This window comes from Narcine bancroftii, chromosome 1 (genome assembly GCF_036971445.1).
Source record: "Narcine bancroftii isolate sNarBan1 chromosome 1, sNarBan1.hap1, whole genome shotgun sequence".
NCBI classification, from domain to species: domain Eukaryota; kingdom Metazoa; phylum Chordata; class Chondrichthyes; order Torpediniformes; family Narcinidae; genus Narcine; species Narcine bancroftii.
This window is the reverse complement of record NC_091469.1, coordinates 379,430,683-379,456,295: the sequence shown is the minus strand read 5'-3', so window position 1 is coordinate 379,456,295 and position 25,613 is coordinate 379,430,683. Positions and strand designations below refer to the sequence as shown.

At 41.5% G+C, this 25,613-nt stretch overlaps 1 long non-coding RNA gene across 1 annotated transcript; it reads right to left on the bottom strand.

The window, feature by feature from the left end:
* Positions 1–6,351: 6,351 nt before the first annotated feature.
* On the bottom strand, positions 6,352–20,404 carry LOC138751307 (uncharacterized). Its single transcript, XR_011349811.1, has 5 exons — positions 20,125–20,404; positions 18,178–18,345; positions 13,904–13,993; positions 10,335–13,094; positions 6,352–7,256 (listed from the first exon to the last, which is right to left on the bottom strand). It is a non-coding gene; the product is annotated as an uncharacterized lncRNA (long non-coding RNA).
* Positions 20,405–25,613: the final 5,209 nt, after the last annotated feature.

The following is a 25,613-nucleotide window of genomic DNA, read 5'->3' as shown; positions in this document are numbered from 1 at the left end:
TTTAGAGTGGAACATGAGTCAGGGTGATGTTTAGATTATTGTATTGATGATGGAACGGAGCACCTTTTAAACCGCATCTCCCGAGACATTGAAGCATTGTTTTTCTTATTTATTTATCACTGTTCATTTTTTGTACTTGAACTCCATTTAATATTGGATCAGAAGAAAATGGCATTGTGCAAATAATGATGCCATTGGGCATGTGACAGCTGATGCAAAAACCTCAAGTTTGTTCATTGAAATGCAACCAGTCCAGCATCTCAGTGTTGGTATGAGAAGTGTTCTATGCAATTTCGACTAAAATTAATTTCTGGGGCATGATCGGTCCTGTGTTTGTTACATTGACTGGCAATTTGCACAGAAAAAAAAACTAAGTGCTGATCTATCCAATTTCTGGCCAATAGTTCACCAGAGAACTAAGCTTAATGTTTAATGCTTAATGAACTAAGCTTCTGAATGTCTCAGAACTGCTGCAGGACATTCTGAAGGGAGATAGTGAACAGCTAGTTGTCATCGTACATGTAGATACCAATGATATTTGAAACTATAGTGATGAGGTACCACAAGCTGAATGTGGGGAATTAGGAGATAAATAAAAAAGTAGGACCTCAAAGGTAGTAATTTCAGGATTGCTACAAGTGCCATGTGCTAATCAGTGTAGAAATGGTAGAAGAGTAAGGATGAATACACGACTGGTGCAGGAGGGAGGGATTCAGGTACCTGGATCATTGGAACTGGTCCTGGGGCAGGTGGGACCAGTATAAGCCAGAGAGTCTGTACATGAGCAAGGCCAGCCTAGAAGGGTGGTTTGCCAGTGCTCTTGGAGAGGATTTAAACTAAGAAGGCAGAGGCAATAGGAAACTATGCTGGACAGAGGGAAGTAAAACAGAGAAAGAAGCAAAAGTTGGAAAAGGGAAAGTAAAAGTGGAAAACCAGAAAATCAAATGCAGAGACCAAGAATGGCCACATTTCAATTTGAATGTAAAATGAATATAAGTGCACTTGATCAAATGCCCATGGTACTAGAAATGAGGTTAATTAATGTGTAGTACAAATCAGTACAAATGGGTATGGTTTAGTGGGGATTACAGAAACATGGTTGAACAGTGGAAATCCTGGGAGTTGAATATTCAGGGGCATCAGGCAATTGGGAAAGATCAGCAGGAAGATAGGGGAGGTGGGGTAGCACGCTTAATTAAGGGTGAGATCAAAGTGGTAGTGAGAGACGCTATAGGCTCAAAAGAAAAAATGTAGAATCAGTCTGGGAGTAGATTAGGAATAGAAAGGGGGAATAGTCACTAGTGGGAGTAGTCTACAGGCCACCAAATAATATGGTGGCATAGGCAATGAACAAATAAATAACTGAAGCAGTAAGAATGGAACAGCAGTTGTCATGGGGATTTGAACAAATCAAGTCAGTCAATGCAGCTCAGAGAAGGAATTCAAAGACTGCATGATTTTCATGAAGAGCAGGTTACAAAACCTACAAGAGAGCGTGCCATTTTGGATCAGGCCTTGTGTAACGAGACAAGTAAAATTAATCATCTCATAGCTAGGGGTTCTCTTGGGAAGAGTGGTCACAGTATGATTGAATTTCTAATACAGATGAAAGGTAAGAAAGTAAGATTCAAAACCAATGTCTTATTCCTAATTGAAAGCGAGCATAATGGGCTGAGGAGGAGGATTGGGATCACAGGCAATGTGGTGGGTCAGTGGAAGTCTTTCAAAGAGACTTTACATAGTGCTTGACAAAAGTATATTCCAATTGAAAACCTGTTCACTAAGCATCAGGAGAACTTCCAGTGGATAACTCAGGAAGTTAAGGAAATAATCAAATTAAAAGCTAATGTATACAAAATGGCCAAGATTAATTGGAAACTAGAAGATTTGGAGAACTTTAAAATACAAAAAAAATCCCCACAAAGTAAACAATAAAGAGAGATTATAAATACAAACTAGCATGGAGTATAAAGAGTGATAATAAAAGTTTAAAAATGTATATAAATGGAAAATAGAGGCTAAAATAAATATAGTTCCCTCAGGAGATTGGAGGGGAAATTAATAATGGGCAATGTGGAAGTGGCAGAGGCCTTGAACAAGGATTTTTATTCAGTCTACACAGTGGAAGTCACAGGTGTCCTGCCAAAGTATGGTGTTAAGGAGATGATGATAGGCGAGTACCTCAATGCAATCACTCTCACTAAAGAGGAGGCAACAAAACTAGTGGACTACAGGTAGATGATGGAATGCATCCCGGGATACTGAAGGAAATTACAGAACTTATAGCAATGTTTGTGGCCTCTGAAAGCAATAGAGATTTCCTCATTAAATATACTTAAGGAACAGATCCATTTTTGCACAATAGAGGAATTAAGGGTTATGGCTGATGGAGCTGAGTCCACAGTCACATCAGCCAAGATCTTATTAAATGGTGGGGCAGGCTCAATAGGCCAGATGGCCAACTCCTGCTCCTATTTCTTGTGCTCTTATGTTTTCAGTGTCTGTTCATATTATGATCATATTGGGAATCAGTGTCATATTGTGTGCCCTTTTTCTCAAACGGTGTAACATTTGCAGCAAGCTTTAAAATCTTAGCATGTAAAAAAAAAATCCACTGTTTTATAAATAATTTCCTTTGCTTTTGGATGTAGATTTGGTTGTCTCAACAGTTTTTGGATTCATTACAAATTGATTTAACTATTTACTCTGCTGCTGTGGAGAACCTACCTACTGACAATTCACAAGCAACATTTCATCCACTCAACAGAAGTTGGTCAGCAGTGCTCTGAATGCATTAAGCTTGGGTTGTTTGAACCAAAATCGGCTTATCCCCTGAGCCAGAGTGAAATGTCTTTCTTCCACTTGATAGATATAAGTAATCACCATACTTATCATGCTGTTTTAAATTTGGTGTATTGAAGTTCCAATGAAAATATCTCCCCACTGGTTAACTGTTTGGTTTGGATCAAATTTACCATGATGGGTTGTCTTGAAAATAATTCTTCTGACCTTTTTTTTGGTAAAACATGCTGTAGTGACAAATTGCAATAATGAAACACACTTGTTGCTTTGTACTTCTATTTTTAAGCTGTTATCAGAATGCCTTGTTAATCAGACCCTGCTGTGTTCAAGTTTTTCCATTAGCCAATGTTGGAGGGGTTTCTCTGTGCAAGTGTGTTCAGACTTCGTAAGCTGTGTTGGAAATTGAACCCATTAGTCTGACATTCTTATTTCAAGACTTTCTCTCTGTGTTTGATAGTTTGGATTAGGAAACAATCTGTACGTGATCGGCCCACAAATAAATAACAGATTAATTTACCCTTTTAGGCTTCACTGTACTGAGATGATATTGCTTTTTTCTTTGCTTCAATTTGACTTTTTTTCAACCATGGAGGGAGCATAATTTTGAAAAAGACAATGGGCCCCTGTGGATGGTCCAAACCCAGTCCTCTGGTTCAGTAACAATCAAAACGTGCTGACGGTGTCAACAGCAAACATGTAGAATGTTAAGTTTGCAATGCATACAGGAACAAGAGTAGCAGCTTGTTTCTAGTGTGGCAGCAAATTGTCACTTGGAGTTTTGTATTCATTTCCTGGCACTTCATCTTATTAAGTATATATGCTTACTTTGGAATGAGTAGAGCAACAATTCACTGGGACCATGTGTAGAACTTTGTAATCATGAGTCTGCAAATATGATGACAGCAAGATTTGATCACTGGTAACAAATGTAACAAATCACCCTCATAGACAATAAGTATAAATTAACACAATTCTCAGAAGAGAAAAAGAAGATAATGCATGTAAAATGATAAATAGGGAAGTCCTGGTTCAGTGGGACAAACACATCACTGCTGGTCCTGGAGTAGCATTACATAATATGTGTGAGGAGGTTCAAGAAGCCAATAGCTGTTAGAAAAATACTATTCTTGAATCTAAAGATATCAGACTTGCAAGGTGAATGCGAAATAAGCTTTCTGGCTGAGATGAAGAACCAGGACTCTGCATCCTGATGCAGCTCCTTCATCCAAAACATATTTATTCTTTCCCTGACACAGATTCTGCTTCAGTCTGCTGAGTTCCTCCAATGGTTTGTTTTCTGCACAAAAATAAACAAGAAGGATGCAATCCCAATGAAATTAAGTGGATTAATGTAGGTGGCCAAAAAGGCCAATGTGGAAGTATTGATCGAAGGACCCATTTCTGGACTGTGTATCTGTATGACTCATTAGGAAAAAGTAAGGGAGATCTGATTCATGTACTTGAACTAATAAAGGGCCAGTTCTGGTACTAATAGGGACATTTGTAATAAAGATAAATGGCTGATAAATTCAAATGCAAAATTATAAACACAATCACTGAATATGACTGGTGGCTTGCTCATAATGAGATTCTCGATGCCAGGATTCATGTGGATAATGTGGAGATACCCAAAACATATAGGGTGATGCAAAATGTTTGAGCACATCCAATCCAAACCAAAAGAATGCATGTTGATTTACCACCCCTATCGGCACCTCTTTCATGCAGTGCACCCTAATTGTTGCAGCCCAGTTAGAACCATAGAACATTGCAGCACAGAAACAGGCCCGTTGGCCCTTCTAGTCTGTGTCAAGCTACTATTCAGCCTAGTTCCACTGACCTGCACTTGGACCACATCCCTCCCATCCACATGGCTGTCCAAAATTTTCTTAAATGTCAAAATTGAACCCGCCCTTACAAATTCAGCTGGCAGCTCGATCCGCACTCCCACCAGTCTATGCATGAAGAGGTTCCTCCTAATGTTCCATTTAAACTTTTCCCCTTTCACCTTTCACCCATGTCCTCTAGTTTTTTATTTCTCAGTGAGAAAGCAAAGGTTCAATTTACAAGTGAAATCTCTTTTATCAGAACATTTGTTTATGGTCTTATATCAGCTTTTCATGTAAGGAGGGTTTCTCTTATTTCACATCAGTGGAGGATTAATGGCTCTGGCGATATAATCATACTGTGAATGATGTGGAAATGTTTAAGGATAAGGTTCAAAGAAGAAGTTAAATCTAACTTCTGAAAATGTTGCTGAAAATGGTCTTGACCCATTATCACCAATAGCTCAGAACCTAGATGGGCTGGTGTGAAATCACCAAGAATAGGAAACTCTTAAACATTCAATTCTCCTCGCTGAGAGGTCAGTTGTGATCAGCGTGACTTCTGGAGACACACAGGAGGCTGCAGGTGCAGATGGAATCTGAAGCTAAACACAATCTTCTGGAAGCAAATAGGTCAATCAGCATCGATAGGAGAGAATTAGTCAATGTTTTGAGGTGAAACTCTTTATCAAGAATGAGGAAATGAGTGGCAAAAGCCAGTATGAAGCAAACAGATATGGAGGGTGAGATAGGGGCTCCATGTGAGGTTGGTGAATCAGGTAGAGGAGAAACATGACAGAGAATTTAGCAGATGTCAGACAAAGGGAGAGACAGGCAAGTAAAACCAATGGGTCAGGTGGAGTTTGATGAATCATACTGGGTAGAGTAGGTGATTGGAACACAAAGGCTAACAGTGTTGGAACCTGATGAGTAGTGAAGGTGAATGTGGTATAGAGACCAGATGGAACTAAGGGGGATGGGAGAGGAGAGAGCAGAAGAATCCAGAGGGGAGATGAGGATGGATGGGGGTTGACCATAAAGGAGTGGGGGTGAGAATGGGTGGATATCTGGATGGGGGTGGTGAGAAAGGGGACAAAAAGGATGAATGGGGAACAAAAGAAGAGAGAGGGACCATCACCTGAAATTAGAAATTTCTATGATCGCCCCACTGGATGAATTCTATTTTTGGAACTTTACTGAATGGTCTGGCATTGAAGTCTTGGATTCACAGCAATGCTGGAGATGCCAACAATTTCATGTAGGCAAAAATGGGAGACTTGACGGCACAGGAATGTAGACGGGTGCTGAAAGTGGCAAACTCTAGCCAAGTCCATCACGGCCATTAAATGGCCTCCTTGTCCATTGAAAACATTTATGTGAGGCATTGCCTCAGATGGCAGCCAATATCAAGGGCCCCAATCACCCTGGTCACATCCCCTTCTCAATGCTCCCTTCAGGCAGAAGGTAAAGAAGCCTGAAGTCCAGCACCTCCAGGTTCAAGGAGAGTATTTACCCAAGTTATGAGGCTCTTGAGTATCCTGTGCTTCTCTAACCCTAACTACAATCTATTTTAGTGTTCATTATTGTAGTGGTGTATCTTATTTACCAATGTGGTTGCAGCAATAAGAATTTCAATTTATCTGTACTTTGTACTTGTGTACACTGTTACGAGCCCAGAGGACCCCAAAACCCATCAGCAATAGATATTCATCAAGACAAATGGTTACTTAAACAAAAGTTGTTTTAATTATCTTTAAACATAAAAATAGAATCACACTTTAACTTAACTCTTACTTAACCCCCTTCTAATTCTAAGCTCATGTGTAAGTTCAGAAAAGATCTTTGATTCACAGTCCAATTTCACTTCTCATTCCTCCAAGTTCACTGGTTGCAGGCAATTCTTATACTGTGCACAGAATTTAACATGTATAAAGTTCACCAGACTTTGGTCCTTGAAAGGTAAATGGTTACTGCTCAGGAAGGTTCTTGTCGGTTTTCAGAAAGAGATTTGTTTTTCCAGGACATCCACAACACCACTCCAGTATCTTGCTGACAAAACTTGCCCCTTCAGGGTTCTCCAGATAATAACCTCTTTCTTTCAGGTCACCACAGAATTCCTTTTTGTTTCTCTTATTCCAAGTGAAACATTAGATAGCCAGTCCTCTCCTCTTGCACGAACCACAAGAGCTTTGACCAGCCCGTCTTTCAAAATGGGGCTTCTTGCCAGCTTGTCCTGTTTCAGTTCCAACTGTTCTTGCTGGCTGAAACCCTGTCACGTCATCTGTGCTTTTCTCTCTCACACTCATACACACACACACACACACACACACACACACACACACACACACACACACACACACACACACACACACACACACACACACACACACACACACACACTGAGAGAAAGCCTATTTGACTCTCTCTGCTTGTAAAACTACATGACCCTCTTACAACAGCAAGCTCTCCTGCAGACAATATGCGGCTCCAACAATCTCTCATCTGTTGCCTTTGATAAACAATAATCCATTAGTGAAGTCTCTTGAGCACTCTTCAAGTTCTTGCAGAAAGCATTGGCAGAGCTCCAGTACTTCAAATAAGATCTGTTTTAAAGTGTTTGTATGTGACCTACAAAACATAAAAAAAATATATATATATAAATATACATCAATATACTTGTCATAATATGACGAGGTTTCAGCATCTATATAAACCTCTCTCCAAGTTCCTGCTAAACTCTTTCAAAATTAACATTGAATACAAGTTTTCTAGTAGGTCAGACTGTTCGCCAAACATTTGATCTTGTCCTCAGTCTTATTAGAAGCTATTTGGTCATCTTTCTTCCACTGTCCTCTATCTTATTGTAGGTTATTTGGTCAACGTTTTATCTTTTTGTGATTGTTTTCTCAATAGAATCACTAGCATGGCTTTGGATTGTGAGTTTTTTATTGTCCTGTCCCAGGAACATCAGCGCAAGTTCCTTGTTTATTCCTCATTGAAGTTCTGATAAGTTGGATTTGGCAACGTTCAGATGAAACATCAAACTTTAGAAGGCAGTTGATGCATGAGCTTGAAAACAGAAAAGAACAACGCGATTGTTTAAATCCATTCAGCTGTTTCACTAGAGTCTCTTCAATAAATGCCTACCCTGAAGAGATTATCCTTCTCTCTTCAAAGGGAATTCTGTGAAACCTTTCTCTCTGCTCCCCCTCTGTTATCTCTGCTGCTCTCAAGCACTATGATCATGTGATCTCTCAGATACATGCCGATATGTCTGTCCACAGCCTCGTACTGCCAAACTGAGGCCCCCCACAAATTGGAGGAGAAACACCTTAGAATCCATATTGGTAGTCTCCAGCCCAATTTCTGATAACCCCCTCCCCGTGTCTATCTCTTTCCTTAACCCTCTGCCTCCTTTCTTCCAGCTCCCCACCTTCTGCCCTTCCTTCTCCTATCAGAGAGTATTCCTTTTAGCCTTCTGCCCTCTCCCTCTACAGATATTTTTTCTCTTCTACCCTCTCACCTATATCCACCTTTCACCTGTTAGCCAGTCTTCCTCCCCCTCTCCTCTCCTCTCCTCCTCCCACCTCCCCCCACCTTTTTATTCTGACTCGATAGGCTAAATAGGCTCCTATGTCTTATTCCTGACAAAGGGCTCAGGCCCAAAATACTGGATACCCTTTACTTCCAATGGATGATGCGTGACCTGCTGAGTTTCCCCAGCATGTTTGAGTTCTGAAAACATGAACCTTCAGATTGAAGAACCTGCTGTTACAAAACTCTTAAATGAAGCTTTCACCAGTAAAAGATGATGCCCTTGCACTATTTTTACTGTCCTTTTTTCTATATCCTGCCTTTTGCCTTTGCAACACTGTACCCTGCATTATTTGACGACTCGTTGCACTTTGATGACCTGCCTGGATGGCTCACTAACATGTTTTTTACTGTATCTTTGCACATGACAATAAACAATCAATTCAATTCAAATCCAGGGCATGATTGTTCCTACAGGTAAACATTAATAATCCTTTTTTGTTATCTTAGCCAATATTAAATGCTTAGATATTAAATCCAAAGCTTTGTCTATCATATCTCTGCTTACATAGGGGCTACACTGTGGTCAATGTCATGCATGTATTTCTTGCAGTGTACCATCCACCAAAGTTGTGAACATCTTTCTTTTTCTTTAGCATTGAAGATGGGTACTGTTACCAACATAAGTATGCTGAAGGTAAATGAAAATCAATCTCCATCATTTGCACAAAAATCTAATTCCACTTTTCAAATCAAATATCATGAAATTGGCAAATGTATCCGTGATTTAGAATATTTAGTGAAGCACTTGTTAAGAAAAATGCAATTTAACACCAGTCAAATAAAGTTGTTACATTTTTATGGAATAGTTTAACATTTAACTATTTTATATGTAACCTACAAAGTGTTTGTAGTCTCTTCCCGAACTTTATTATTTACATATAAGGCAATTCACCGATGTACTATACCCTTTTTCTTTTTTTAGTTTAGGGGCTATAAATTTAGGATTAGTTAGTCAGTCTTTTCTTTTGGTTTTGGTTTTCTTTTCTTTTCTGCAGGAACAAGAGATAGAATACTGAATTCTGTCTGTCTGTTTATTATTAGTTACTCTGTACCTGTACAGCAAATTCTTACACTTTTTGTTGCACATATATAAAATTCAATAAAAATGATTAAATATAAGTTGTTTAATAGGATGCATCTGCATTGGATATGTGTAAGAATGAGCACACATTTCCAGAAAATATTGGAAATACTCAGCAGATCTATGGAGCATCTATGGAGAGAGAAACAAGATTAAGATGTCAGGTTATTATTTTATAATTTACCTCTGATTTCCAGCATCCATAATCTTTTGCTTCTGCAACTTCTATTATCTATTTTAATTTCCTTTCAACAGCAGAAAAAGTAGGAGTTTGAGTCTGTCCCTAACTCCCTAGACGACTTTATTTGTTTAGTGTTCTGATTATGCTACTGTCCCTCATTGTAATCAAGCAGTATTGCTAGCAACTGATGTGCCTACACCATAAATAACTTACTGATACTGGCAGTATAACTAATCCAGTTAAACAAACTGTCAGAACTTCTAATATCATGGAAATAGCATTGTGGAAGAAGTTAACATAATCATAAAACACTACTGCACTGAAAAGTCCATTCGGCCCTTCTAGTCTTTGCCAAAATCATCATACCACTAGTCCCACTAACCCTCCAGTCCTCTCCCATTCATGTATCTATCCAATATATTTTTAAAACTTAAGAGTGAGCCCGCATTTTACCATGTCAGATAGATGGCAGTTCATTCCACACTCCCACCACTCTCTGAGTAAAACAATTCCCCCTAATGTTCCCTCTAAACATTTCTCCGTTCACCCTAAAGCCATGTCCTATTGCATTTATTTCACCTAATCTAAGTGGAAAAAGCCTACTCGCATTAAGTATGTCTATACCTCTCTGTCCTGGGTAAGCTTGTACCTCTCACTTTGTTGTTTTAGATTAGTCACAGTGTTCGAGTTACCGAAAGAAAACATATACACACACACACACACACACACACACGCACACACACACACACACACACACACACCTAGAGCAATTCAGTTTATACAAGTCTTTATTACTAAATCTAAAGCTGAATTCACACTACAACATGCAAGCCCATCCTAATTATACTTATCAATGCCTGGATTGGTCCCAACTGCCAAAGCGAGGCGACGACTGCACACTTGTAGTAGGTTGTCTGGGCGCCGGTAGCAGCTTCTCCACCTCCCCAGACCGGGATGTTGGTTGGAATCTTGAAGTTCTTCTTCTTGCTGAGAGAGTCTCAAACTTCAGCAGTGGGACCATGGCTTATATTACCCAAAAGTTGTTTACTTCAGATCTTATCTCTTTGAACAAATGATACAATTATTTCAAGGTCCCCTGACAATCTGCGACCAACAAAAGAAAACTGCATCTCTGGGCCCTCATGGTGAAAGTTGGATAATGTCTACTGATTCATATGCATCCCTGGGCCCCATAGTGTAAATTAGATAATGTCTTCTGATTCAACTGCATCCTGGGCCCCATGGTGGAATTTAGGTGTGTCTACTAAATATGCATGCATCCTGGGCCTCATGGTGTAAATTAGATTATGTCTTCCTATTCAACTGCCCTGGACCCCATGGTGGAATTTAGATTATGTCTTCTGATGCAACTCAACTGCATCCCTTCTTGCATAAGCTGGTCTAAATCCTCCATTACACTCTCATATCAAATCTCCCCTCTTTCTACACTCCAAGGAATTAAGTCCTAGCCTGTTTAATCTTTCCCTGTTTCTCACCTCCTGAAAACCTGGAAATGTCCTAGTAATCTTCTCTGCATTCTTTCAATCTTACTAATATCCTTCCTGTACTTAGGTGACCAGAACTGCACACAAAATTCCAAATTTATCCTCACCAATGTCTTGTATAACCTCATCATAACGTCCCAACTCCTATACTTTGATTTATGAAGGCCAAGATGTCAAACCTTTGTTCAAAACCCTGTCTTATGTATCTGTATTCCCAGATCCCTTTGTTCTTCTACACTCCTCAGTGTCCTACCATTTACTGTATATGTCCTACCATGGCTTGTCCTTTCAAAGTGCAACACCTCACACTTTTCTGCATTAAATTCCATCTGCCACTTTCTGGCCCACTTTTCCAGTTGGGCCAGATCCCTTTGCAAGCTTTTGTAATGGGTTGGCATTGGACGTAGAAGAAGAGACAACTCTCGGAACTGTTTTCTAGCATTTATTTGCTCCCTTTTTGAAGACAAAATAATGTCTTCTGAGCTTTCTTCCTTTCCTGTCCCTTTTTTCCCTTAGTAAGGTAACAGCAGGGTAAGAGACAGGAAGGGAGGGGGCTTAGGAGGGACACAAGAGGTGTGCACCACTGAACTCATTCCCACTGAACTCATTCCCACTGGGAACATTATTAAAATGACAATGAATACAAGTAACTCATTGAGATAAAATTCACAAATACAGAGTTGAGAATAGAAATTATTAAAATCCATTTTCAAGCCTGTCTTACTATGAAAGCTGTCATTTAAAAGTGTTTGAATTATTGAAACAGAAAAATGAATATGTGCTGGAATTTTTGCAAGCCAGAAAGGTGGAAGAATTGACTGAAGGGTTAATGCATCACATTCCATTCTCAGCTGTAAAGCTCAGAATCAGAATCAGAAATTATTGTCATGAACATGTGTTGTGAAATGCATTGTTTTGAGGCAGCATTGTTGTGCATTGCAGATGAAAAAAATTACCATAAATTTAATTTACATAATGACACTAATTTTAAAAAATTCGCGAAAAAGTGAGATTCTTTGTCCTTTCAGAACTCTGATGGTAGAGGGGGAGAAGCTATTTTTGTACTGTTGTGTTCGTCTTCAGGCTCCTGTACCACCTCCCTGATGCTAGCAGTGAGAAGAGGGCATGGCCTGGGTGGTGAGGCCCCTTGAAGACAGAGGCTGCTTTCTTGAGACACCACCATTTGTAAATGTCCTCAAAGGAATGAAGACTAATGCCCATGATGGCGCTGGCCAAGTTCACAACCCTCTGTAACCTTTTCCTGTCCTGTGTATTGGCATCTCCATACTAGTGATGTAACCAGTCAGAATGCTCTCCACAGTACACCTGTAGAAATTTGCAAGAGTCTTTGATGACATACCAAATCACCTCAAACTCTTATAGAAGTATAGCCTCTGGCAAGCCTTCTTCATGATGGCAATGATGTTGACCCACAGGAATTTGAAGTTCTTTATTCTTTCCCCTACTAATCGCTCAATGAGGACTGGTTTGTATTCTCCTGGTTTATCCTTCCTGAAATCCACAATCAGTTCCTTAGTTTTGCTGACATTGAGTAGAAGGTTGTTGTTGTGACACCACACTTCTTGCTGATTTAACTCACTCCAGTACACTTCCTCATTGCTGTCTGTGATTCTACCGATGACTATGGTGTAAATTTATGGATGGCATTTGAATTGTGCCTAACCACACAATCATGGGTATAGAGTGAGTAGAGCAATGGCCTCAGCATGCTTCCTTGAGGTGTGTTTGTGTTGATTGTCAGTGAGGAGGAGACGTTGTTACCAATTCACATGGACCATGGTCTTCTGATAAGGAAATCAAGAATCCAGTTTTAGAGAGAGAAGTCAAGAGGCCCAGGGTTTGAAGATTGCTGAACAGTACTGAGGGCTGAGTGGAGAGGTAATGAGACTGCATCTGCTGTGGAGCAAATGTGGTGGTAGGTGAATTGTAGTGGATTCAGGCCTTTACCTAGATATGAGTAAAGCTGTATTTCATTACAGAAGATGTGAGAGCTACTGGATGATAGTTACTAAGACACCTCCCTCTGCTCTTCTTGGCCACTGGGATGATTGATGCCCTTTGAAGCAGGTGGGAACCTGATACTGCAGCAAAGAAAGAATGAAAATGTCCATGAACATTCCAGCTAATTGGTTGGCATTGATTTTCAGTACCCTGCCAAGTCCCCCTCTCAAATGATGTTCTGACATTGACCTGAGATATCACAGGATTGCCAACATCTTCAGGGATTCTCATTGGTACCATTTAATTTAGTGAGCATGAAAGGTGTTCAGCTTGTTGGGGATTAAAGCATCAAAGCTACTTATGATGTTAGGCTTCACTTTGTAGGATGCAATGGCCTGCAAGCTCTGCCATTGCTGATGAGTATCTGATTCTGTTTCTAGCTTCTCTCGGAGTTAAACTAATGGTGTAGGTCTCCTAGAAACATTACATCATCGAACATTACAGCACAGAAAACAGGGCCTTCAGCCCTTCTAATCTGTGTTGAACTATTATTCTGCGTAGTCCCACTGATTGCCACCTATTCCATACCCTTCCATACTCCTCCCAAACATGTACCTGGACAATTTTTTCTTAAATGTTAAAATTGAGTCCACATTCACTATTTCAGCTGGCAGCTCACTCCATACTCCCACCACTCTCTGTGCGAAGAAGTTCCTCCTAATGTTCCCCCTGAACTTCTCCCCTTTACCCTTAACCCATGTCCTCTGGCTTGTATCCCTCCTAATCTCAGTGGGGTAGAAAAGCTTGCTCTTCAGTCCAAACTGAGAGTTGTAGAATTTTGCTCAGCAAAGGATAAAGCAACATTTTTAATAACTTTAAAGCATTTGAGAATTTACTGCATCATTTATAATCTATATTTTAAATGATGTCAAGAGGTTTTGTAACTTACAGAAAAGTATTTCAGCTGGGAGTATTCACTCTATTCATTTCATACTTGCAACTGTGATGTCTATGGTTTGTGTCCACAAGCATGTAAGCACTTAGAAAGCCAGGGAAAAATATCTCAGAATTGTTTTTCATATAGCAAAATCAATGTAAAACAAACATGAAATTGGAAATGGGTTAAATGTCTTTGTACAAAGTTTAGCATAAGCAAACCCTTTAGTTAAATCCAAAGACTTTATGGCTGATCTTGAAAGCTAATCAAGAAAAAAAGCAAGGAAGTAATCTGGAAGAGGTGAGTGGCAGAAAGAGTGTATGACACTTCATGCTGGCATGGTGATGACCATTGTGACCTGAAAGTCTTTGGAATTGTTTGTGGACAATGAACACTTACTGTATCTCAGCTTTGCGAATAAATAATATTTTACCTTAACCCAGGATCTGGTGTCATTTGATAAATGTGATACAACTGGCATTCTTTTCTTGATATACAGTCAATAATGGAATATCCTTAGGGTCTCTATTCTGTCCTGATGTTCTGACATTTGCAAGATATGCAAAGTCCTTGTTAGCTTTAACATATTTCTTTAAAAAGATGTGGAGCAAGTTTGGAAGAAAATGAAATAAGGACAGTTTTGTTTATTAAAAATATCTCACTGACAACCCCCTAGGAAAAATGTAAGAGCAGCTGTTTTATTAGTACAGGAGGATTAGACCATTGAGCAAATTATCTCCAGTGAGCAGCTGAGCCAAGCAGATGAGGAAACTCACATGGCTGATGCTCAGTGCTATTCAGTGCTGACATAAGCTGAGATGACAATTCATTTGGCTGATCTGGGAGTGTAGAAACACTCCTTAGAGCTGAGTGTTCAAAAGCACTGCTGCTCTGGAAGACATACTAATGCAGCTTGAATTCTAGACTAGAGGATTAAAAAAAGGGCAGCCAACTTCCCTGCTCCTGATTGTGGACTAGGGGCAACAGATGGAAAGTATTTGCATCTACATATGGGGTTGACTCTGGTTTCACCACACTTTTGTTCAAATAGTCTGTTGACATATGTCCTTGAAATATACATCATAAACAGGAATTTGAATAAAGTAACAACTTCTAATGGTGGAGAAGGTTTATGATTTAGAACATAGATTAATACAGAACAGAACAGGCCCTTCAGCCCTCAATGTTGTGCTGTCCCATATATTCCTTACTTAAAAAAAAGTACTGAACCCTCCCTAACATGTAACCCTCTATTTCCTTTTATTCAAGAGTCTTTTAAATGCCCCCAATGATTCAGCCTCCACCATCATCTGCGGCAGGCATTCCAGGCACCCATAACAACAAAAAACTTACCCCTAATTTCTCCCCTAAACTTCTTTCCATTAACTTTGTACATATGTCCTCTAGTGTTTGCTGATTCTGCCCTGGGAAGCAGGTATTGGCTGTCCACCCTATCTATGCCTCTCATAATCTTTTAGACCTCCGTCAAGTCTCTTCTCATCCTTCTATGCTCCAAAGAGAAAAGTCCCAGCTCTGCTAACCTTGCCTCATAAGACTTGCTTCCCAATTCAGGCAACATCCTGGTAAATCTTCTCTGCACCCTCTCCATAGTTTCCACATCCTTCCTATAATGAGGTGGCCAGAACAGAATGCAATATTCTAAGTGTGGTCTTACCAAAGATTTGTAGAGTTGCAATATGACTTCTCTACTCCTGAACTCAATCCCCCTATTAATGAAGAGCAGCATCCCATAGGCCTTCTTAACTATCCTATCAACCTGTGCGGCAACCTTGAGAGATGTATAGATTTGAATCCCATGGTGTCTTTGTTCATCCATACTCTTAAGTAACTGACCATTAACCCTGTACTCAGCCTTCTGGCTTGTCCTTCCAAAATGCATCATCTCACACTTCTCCAGATTGAACTCCATCTGCCACTTTTCTGCCCAACTCTGCATCCTGTGTATATCTTCTGGTAACCTTCAACAACCTACAGCTCCATTTACAACTCCTGCAACCTTCATGTCATCCGCAAACTTATTCACCTATCCTTCTGCCTCGTTATCCAGGTCATGTATAAAAATCACAAAGAGCAGGGGTCCACTCGTCACTGACCTCCAGAAAGAATACTTTCCTTCCACTACTACTCCCTGCTTTCTTCCTACAAACCAATTTTTTATCCACACAACCAAGGCTCACTGATCCCATTCCTCATGACTTTCTGGATGAGTCTCTCATGGGGGACATTGTTAAATGCCTTGCTAAAATCCACGTAGATCACATCTATCACCCAACCTTCATCAATTTCTTTTGTTACCTCCTCAGAAAACTCACTTAGACTTGTGAGACGCTATCTTCTCTTCACAAAGCCATTCTGACTATCCTTGAGTAGACTGTACTTCTCGAAATCCTCATAGATCTTATCCTTCAGAATCCTCTCCAATAGTCTGCACACCACTGACGTAAGACTCATCGGTTGATAATTCCCAGGATTCTCCCTATTGCCTTTTATAAACAAGAGGACTACATTTGTCATTCTCCAATCCTACAGCACCTCTCCTACAGCCAAAGAGGATTCAAAGTTCATAGCAACTGCCCAGTTATCTCTTCTCTCACTTCCCACAGCAAGCCGGGGTATATCGCGTCTGGACCTGGAGACTTTTAAATCTTGATGTTTTTAAGATCTGATACTTTCTCTTGCTTAAGCTCCACATTGTCCAGCACACAGGCCTGTTCCATTTTGACCTCACCCTGATCAAGTTCCTTTTCTCCTGGAAATACTGAAGCAAAGTATTCATTTAGGCCCTCTCCAACCTCCTCCACCTCCAGGCATATGTTGCCTCCTTTATCCTTTAGTGGCCCCACCTTCTTACTCATCATCCTTCTGTTCTTTACATATGCATAGAACGCTTTGGTGTTCTCCTTAATCCTATATGCCAAGGCCTTCTCATGCCCTCTTTGAGCTCACCTAAGCTCCTTCCTGGCTACCTTATTTTTCTCATGAGCCCTTTCTGTTTCCTGTTTCCTATATCTAACATATGCTTCCTTCTTCCTCTTGACTAATTTCTTCACCTGTTTTGTCAGCCAGAGTTCCCTTTTCTTACCATGTTTTTCCTTGTCCCAGTGAGACAAACCTATCCTGAACCTTGCACATGTGGTCCCTAAACTTCCTCCAAATTACTTCTGTGCCTTAAACATCTGTTTCCAATTTACTCTCGCTAGTTCCTGCCTCATCCCTTCATAATTAGAGTATAGGAGCTGGGATTTTCTGGTGAAGTTGTACAAGACATTGGTGAGACCAAAGTTGGAGTATTGTATTCAATTTTGGTTAATTATTTACAGGAAGGATATTAATAAGATTGAAAGACTGCTGAGGAGATTTACTGGCCTGTTACCTGGATTTCAGGGACAAAGTTACAGGGAAAGGTTAAACTGGTTTGGGCGTTATTCCCTGGAACATAGAAGTATGAGGGGAGATTTGATGGCGGTATACAAAATTATGATGGGTATAGATAGAATAAATGCAAGCAGCTTTTTCCACTGAGGTTAGGCAAGATAAAAAACGAGAGGGTGAGATTTAAGGGCAAAAGGGGAAAAATTTAAAGGGAACATTAGAGAGAACATCTTCACATAGAGGGTGATGGGAGTGGGGATCGAACTGCAAGCTGAATTGGTAAACACTGGCTCAATTTTGACATTTGAACAGGTTCATGGATAGGAGGGGATGGTGGGATAAGGTCAGGGTGGAGGTCACTAGAAAACTAGTTTGCACAGACCGGAAGGGCTGAAGGCCCTGTTTCTCTGCTCATGTGTTTCTATGGTTCGATGGTTCTAAGAAGTAACAGCAATCAGTCCTTTTTCCCTTGAAAGTGACATTGCAGCAGAAGATTAGAACATTTTGGTAAAGAACATAAGGGGGAACTTCACACAGAGAGTGTAGAACAAGCTGCCAGCTGAAGTAATGAACAGGGCTCAATTTTGAAATATAAGAGAAATTTGGATAAGTGCATGGATTGGAGGGGTATAGAAGGAAGTGGAATGAGCTTCCGGCAGACGTGGTTAAGGCGGGATCATTGGCTACATTTAAGGAAAGACTGGATAGTTACATGGAGAGGAGAGGACTGGAGGGGTATGGACCGGGTGCTGGTCAGTGGGACTAGGAGGATGGGAATTTGTTACGGCATGGACTAGTAGGGCCAAACTGGCCTGTTCTGTGCTGTAAATGGTTATATGGTTATATGGTTATATGGGTGCAGGTTAATGGGACTAGATGGAATAATAGCTCACCACAGACCAACTGAAGAGCCTGGTTCTGTGCTGTCGTGCTCTATGGTGATACGGCTGTTTGCGTCCAATTCCACTCTCTGTAATCTGTGTAATGTAAGCATGCAGAGCTGCTTTGGAGTGACACAAGCTTCATGATATGCTAGACAGCTCCCAACAGAAAGAAGAAGTCTGGAACAGAGGAACATTAAAGATGGCTGGAAGTTCAGGCTTGGCTCTCTTAACAGCTATCAGAAAACTATTGAACATCTGTTGGTTCCCCTTAAGGTGCTTTCTGTTTGTACGCTGACATTCAAATTTCAACTCCTTGAATGTTCATTAGAACAACTATGGACAAACATGGAAGCCAGCCGAACATGGTCAATTTGGTCAGATTGTTCCAAAATCAAACAATTATTTTAAAAGCCTCTTTCTGGCTCTTTAAATGTTCCAGCTCATTGCTTAATTTAAGTGTAATTAACTTCAGATACAACAGATTGGTGGAATTTGCCCACAGACAGATAATTAAATCCAACATACCATGTGCACTAATTTATTTCCTTTTCTTCTGCATTCAAAGTCTCAAAAGATTCAAAAAATTTTCTGACCTACTTGGAGTAGCTGCGCTCTCAATATGAACCTGACCTAATGTCCCACTTATTCAGTGGAAATGACCCAGTGCTGAAACACTGGTGCTGGTTTCCATCAGAATGCTGGCTTTGTAGGGAACAAGACTGGGCCCAACTCAGTCAACTGTGCTGGTTGTCAAGGCAGTTTCCACTAGGAATCAAAAATGAGTGGAGCATTACAAAGAACAGAGAGTGGTTGGAGCCTGGAATGCATTGCCAGGGGTGGTGGCATTGGAGGATGGTATAATCAAGGCAGTCAAAAGATTCTTAGCTAGGCACACGATGCAAGAAAAATAGAGGGTTAAGGGTGTGAGGAAGGGAAGGATTAGATTGTTGTGGAGTAGATTGACATAACATCGTGGGCTGAATGGCCTGTACTATAATGTTCTCAGTTCTATGTTAACAGTGATACAGGCAAAAGGTTAATTGGAACCTTATCTCCAAAAACTCGCATCCTTTTTGTGCTACTCAGGTATTAAGTGGGTCTGTCGGGGGAGATGTCAAAGCATGTGCCAGCTGATGTGCTCAGTTGATCATTAGACAAGTTCCTATTTGAAGAAGAGTTGTGGACTTCAAGTGTCCCAGTTATCATACAAAAGGGTATAATTTTGATTTTTTTTCAGTGACTTCTGTTTTAGAAAATCACTTTGCTCTAGTTTGAACTAAATATACTTGTTCTAATGTGATCTGAAGTTGAAAAACAAATACTTGAGTTTGGAATCGGATTTATTCAAGGCAGAAGATACTGTGTTCCCAAGGTAATCCTGGCCTGATCAACTGGGTGTGGAAAACCTAGAGATATTTTTTGTTACATCTACATTCCTCAGCAGAGAAGTCACTGATCTTTGTCTATGCGTTAGAAACTGTCCTTACTCGCCAATGTGAGTGTAAATTGTGATTGAGAACATTGCTCACTAGTTTTACAGACTTCTGCACATTGTTCTCTCAAATCTGTGCCTTTTTACAAAATGTTTTAAGTATTCATAAAATGTAAAATTTGTCTGGTATTCAATGGAACATAATATCACTATATTTTACAGCTAGAAGTGAAGCTGCCCAAATATAAAGGAGACTTTTACATGCAAATGCATGAACTATTGAAAAAAAATTAATACAACTCAGCAAGCAGAAGAGAGATCTCCTTTCCTGCTACCCAGATGTTCAGCAACCAGTAAAGTGGCTAGTGTGGAGTTAATTTAAAATTTGGCAGGGCTTCTGTCCCCACTCACTGCCTGAAGGCTTTGCTGCTCACAGTGGAAAACACATGAATGAAGACAAGGGAGATCACAGTCTATCCTGACTATATATCAACAAAGTAGATTTCCCAAGTATGCATATTTACCCTCCTTTACTTTTCTTCTTTTTTTTCTTTGGCTTGGCTTCGCGGACGAAGATTAATGGAGGGGTAATGTCCACGTCAGCTGCAGGCTTGTTTGTGGCTGACAAGTCCGATCTAGGACAGGCAGACACGGTTGCAGCGGTTGCAAGGGAAAATTGGTTGGTTGGGGTTGGGTGTTGGGTTTTTCCTCCTTTGTCTTTTGTCAGTGAGGTGGGCTCTGCGGTCTTCTTCAAAGGAGGTTGCTGCCCGCCAAACTGTGAGGCGCCAAGATGCACGGTTTGAGGCGATATCAGCCCACTGGCGGTGGTCAATGTGGCAGGCACCAAGAGATTTCTTTAGGCAGTCCTTGTACCTCTTCTTTGGTGCACCTCTGTCTCAGTGGCCAGTGGAGAGCTCGCCATATAACACGATCTTGGGAAGGCGATGGTCCTTCATTCTGGAGACGTGACCTACCCAGCGCAGTTGGATCTTCAGCAGCGTGGATTCGATGCTGTCGGCCTCTGCCATCTCGAGTACTTCAATGTTGGTGATGAAGTCGCTCCAATGAATGTTGAGGATGGAGCGGAGACAACGCTGGTGGAAGCGTTTTAGAAGCCGTAGGTGATGCCAGTAGAGGACCCATGATTCGGAGCTGAACAGGAGTGTGGGTATGACAAGGGCTCTGTATACGCTAATCTTTGTGAGGTTTTTCAGTTGGTTGTTTTTCCAGACTCTTTTGTGTAGTCTTCCAAAGGCGCTATTTGCCTTGGCGAGTCTGTTGTCTATCTCGTTGTCGATCCTTGCATCAGATGAAATGGTGCAGCCGAGATAGGTAAACTGGTTGACAGTTTTGAGTTTTGTGTGCCCGATGGAGATGTGGGGAGGGCTGGTAGTCATGGTGGGGAGCTGGGTGATGGAGGACCTCAGTTTTCTTCAGGCTGACTTCCAGGCCAAACATTTTGGCAGTTTCCGCAAAACAGGACATCAAGCGCTGAAGAGCTGACTCTGAATGGGCAACTAAAGCGGCATCGTCTGCAAAGAGTAGTTCACAGACAAGTTGCTCTTGTGTCTTGGTGTGAGCTTGCAGGCACCTCAGATTGAAGAGACTGCCATCCGTGGGGTACCGGATGTAAACAGCGTCTTCATTGTTGAGGTCCTTCATGGCTTGTTTCAGCATCATGCTGAAGAAGATTGAAAAGAGGGTTGGTGCGAGAACGCAGTCTTGCTTCACGCCATTGTTAATGGAGGAGGAAACACTGGCACCTCCTGGACTACGTCCTGGTGCGAGAAAGAGACAAACGAGATGTGCTCCACACCAGGGTCATGCCCAGCGCGGAATGCCACACTGACCACTGGCTTGTTCTCTGCAAGCTCAACCTTCACTTCAAGCCAAAGTCCAGGAACAGTAAAGCCCCCAGAAAGAGGTTCAATGTTGGAAACTTGCAGTCAGACGAAGTGAGAGGAAACTTCCAGGCAAACCTCAAAGTAAAGCTCGAGGATGCAATCCGTCTCATGGACTCGTCCCCTGAAACCCTCTGGGATCAGCTGAAGACTGCCATACTGCAATCCACTGAAGAGGTACTGGGCTTCTCCTCCAGGAAAAACAAGGGCTGGTTCGATGAAAACAACCAGGAAATCCAGAAGCTGCTGGCAAAGAAGCGAGCTGCCCACCAGGCTCAGCTTGCAAAGCCGTCCTGGCCAGAGAAGAAATGAACCTTCCGTCGCGCATGCAGCCATCTTCAGCACAAACTCCGGGAGATCCAAAATGAGTGGTGGACTAGCCTCGCCAAATGAACCCAGCTCAGCAAGGACATTGGCGACTTCAGGGGTTTTTACGAGGCTCTAAAGGCTGTGTATGGCCCCTCACCCCGTCCAAAGCCCGCTGCGCAGCTCAGACGGCAAAGTCCTCCTCAGCGACAAGATCGCCATCCTCAATCAATGGTCAGAACACTTCCAATCCCTTTTCAGTGCCAACCACTTAGTCCAAGAATCCGCCCTGCTCCAGCTCCCTCAACAGCCCTTAAGGCTAGAGCTGGATGAGGTCCTCACCCGGGAAGAGACATATAAGGCAATTGAACAACTGAAAAGTGGCAAAGCAGCAGGTATGGATGGAATCCCCCCAGAGGTCTGGAAGGCTGGCGGCAAAACTCTGTATGCCAAACTGCATGAGTTTTTCAAGCTCTGCTGGGACCAAGGAAAGCTGCCTCAGGACCTTTGTGATGCCATCATCATCACCCTGTACAAAAACAAAGGCGAGAAATCAGACTGCTCAAACTACAGGGGAATCACGCTGCTCTCCATTGCAGGCAAAATCTTCGCTAGGATTTTCCTCAATAGAATAATACCTAGTGTCACCGAGAATGTTCTCCCAGAATCACAGTGCGGCTTTCGCGCAAACAGAGGAACTACTGACATGGTCTTTGCCCTCAGACAGCTCCAAGAAAAGTGCAGAGAACAAAACAAAGGACTCTACATCACCTTTGTTGACCTCACCAAAGCCTTCGACACCGTGAGCAGGAAAGGGCTTTGGCAAATACTAGAGCGCCTCGGATGCCCCCCAAAGTTCCTCAACATGGTTATCCAACTGCACGAAAACCAACAAGGTCGGGTCAGATACAGCAATGAGCTCTCTGAACCTCCTTTACTACACTGTGTTCTGTTACACTATTCCCCTTGTAATGCTGTTCTGCTACACTATCCCTCTTTTTACACTGTGTCTTGTAACAGTAGCCCTGATATAACACAATCCTGTTACAGTAACCTCTCTTTGCACTGTATCCTGTCACGCTTTCCCTCTCTTGCACTATCCTATCACTCTATTTCTCCCATTAAACTTTTCTGTTACACCTTAGCCTGTAACACCATCCCTCATTTTTACACTGTTCTGTCACATCATGCCTCTCTTTACACTGTGCTATTACACTTTTTTGAATATTTAATTTTAATTTTTCCAATACTCATATAGAAAATCATAGCATACATCATATAAATAGTATTTTAAAATTACAATCCCACTATGATTACCCAAATCTCCCCACCCCCCCCCCCCCCCCCCCACCCCCCTACCAACTGCTAACTAAATAAAAAGTGTTTGAGCTTAATCGATCCGGCTCGGGAGGGTCTGAGTGACGTGATGACATCACAATGCGATGACATCATTTGGAACGTGCAGGGTTTCAAAGCTACAGGTGACTGTCTGAGTAACAACTTTTACTGAACTTTGACTCGACTCCGTCTGATCATTTCCTCATTCTTCATTTCACACAGAGACACAACTGCTACATTGCCATTAATTAGTCGATATCTTGATCTTCAGGAAATCAACGCTATTAACCTACTATATTATTTAAACCTTTTTTGGGAAGTTAATTATATCCTTAAGCCAGTATGATTCAAGTAAGGTGGCCATATTTTTACAAGCATATCATATTTCTTTCTAAGATTATGTTTTCTTTTGCAAGGAGCACAACTTTGCATTTCCATATTCCAGCAAGTAATAGGTAGGGGGGGAGTCCATGTAGCAGCTATACATCTCCTGGCTACCATTAGTGCAATCCTCACAAACTGTATTTGATATTTTGTTAGTTTTGTGCCATAGCCATAAGATTACACAATAAATAGTCTTCTTACACTGTTCTATTACACATTACTGTTACACTCTTTGGCTTGGCTTCGCAGACGAAGATTTATGGAGGGGGTAAATGTCCACGTCAGCTGCATGCTCGTTTGTGGCTGACAAGTCCGATGCGAGACAGACAGACACGGTTGCAGCGGTTGCAGGGGAAAATTGGTTGGTTGGGGTTGGGTGTTGGGTTTTTCCTCCTTTGCCTTTTGTCAGTGAGGTGGGCTCTGCGGTCTTCTTCAAAGGAGGTTGCTGCCCGCCAAACTGTGAGGCGCCAAGATGCACGGTTTGAGGCGATATCAGCCCACTGGCGGTGGTCAATGTGGCAGGCACCAAGAGATTTCTTTAGGCAGTCCTTGTACCTCTTCTTTGGTGCACCTCTGTCACGGTGGCCAGTGGAGAGCTCGCCATATAACACGATCTTGGGAAGGCGATGGTCCTCCATTCTGGAGACGTGACCCACCCAGCGCAGCTGGATCTTCAGCAGCGTGGACTCGATGCTGTCGACCTCTGCCATCTCGAGTACTTCGACGTTAGGGATGAAAGCGCTCCAATGAATGTTGAGGATGGAGCGGAGACAACGCTGGTGGAAGCATTCTAGGAGCCGTAGGTGATGCCGGTAGAGGACCCATGATTCGGAGCCGAACAGGAGTGTGGGTATGACAACGGCTCTGTATACGCTTATCTTTGTGAGGTTTTTCAGTTGGTTGTTTTTCCAGACTATTTTGTGTAGTCTTCCAAAGGCGCTATTTGCCTTGGCGAGTCTGTTGTCTATCTCATTGTCGATCCTTGCATCTGATGAAATGGTGCAGCCGAGATAGGTAAACTGGTTGACCGTTTTGAGTTTTGTGTGCCCGATGGAGATGTGAGGGGGCTGGTAGTCATGGTGGGGAGCTGGCTGATGGAGGACCTCAGTTTTCTTCAGGGTGACTTCCAGGCCAAACATTTTGGCAGTTTCTGCAAAACAGGACGTCAAGCGCTGAAGAGCTGGCTCTGAATGGGCAACTAAAGCGGCATCGTCTGCAAAGAGTAGTTCACGGACAAGTTACATACACTATTCCACTCTTTACTACACCCTAGTAAATTATTCCCCTCATTATACTATACTGTTTCCCCATCCCCCTCTTTACACTCTGTCCAGTTATATTGTCCCTCTGTTAACAGAATCCAGACCACCTCCAGCCTCTCTACATGTTTACATAGTGTAGTGTATATTAGTCCTAATATTTACACTTACATTGTTACAATAGACCTCTTTTTCGATCAGCAACCTCGCTATAAAGTGCCTTATTGTGTGAAAAGGATCACTGATGCTGGAAACTTGAAATAAATGCAAGTAATACAGGAACATTGAGCAGGCTCGGCAGTGTATGTGGAAAGAGGCATAAAAATAACTTTTCAAGTTGATTAACATAACTGGGATTGGTTAGATTTAAATGTGTATTGAACCGTAGAAAAAGAGGGCCCCGATGGAGAGATAACTAAGGATGACAAGATGTTCATGAGGAAGTAAAAGCAGAATGAAAGCTAGCCAGCAAGAAATAGAAACAGATCGTTAAGGGTTTCTTAGTGTGGATAAAGGGTAAGATTAATAAACATAAGTGTCTATTCGCTTGAGGCCAAGTCACAAGGCATTATAATCAAGAATAGGGAAATAGCAGATTTTTTTAAATTGTGAATGAGTTCTAGAATTATGATTTTGTTTCAAATGTATTTCAGAATCTCATTTCATGAGTAATTGCATCATTTTTGGCTCAGTCCAAATCTCACCTGAAATTGATGCATGGAACTAAATTTTTAAAATTAATTTTTTTTTATAATTTAGTGATACAGCACAATATAAGGCCCTTCTGGTCCATGATCCAGTGCTGCTCAAATACACCACTTAACC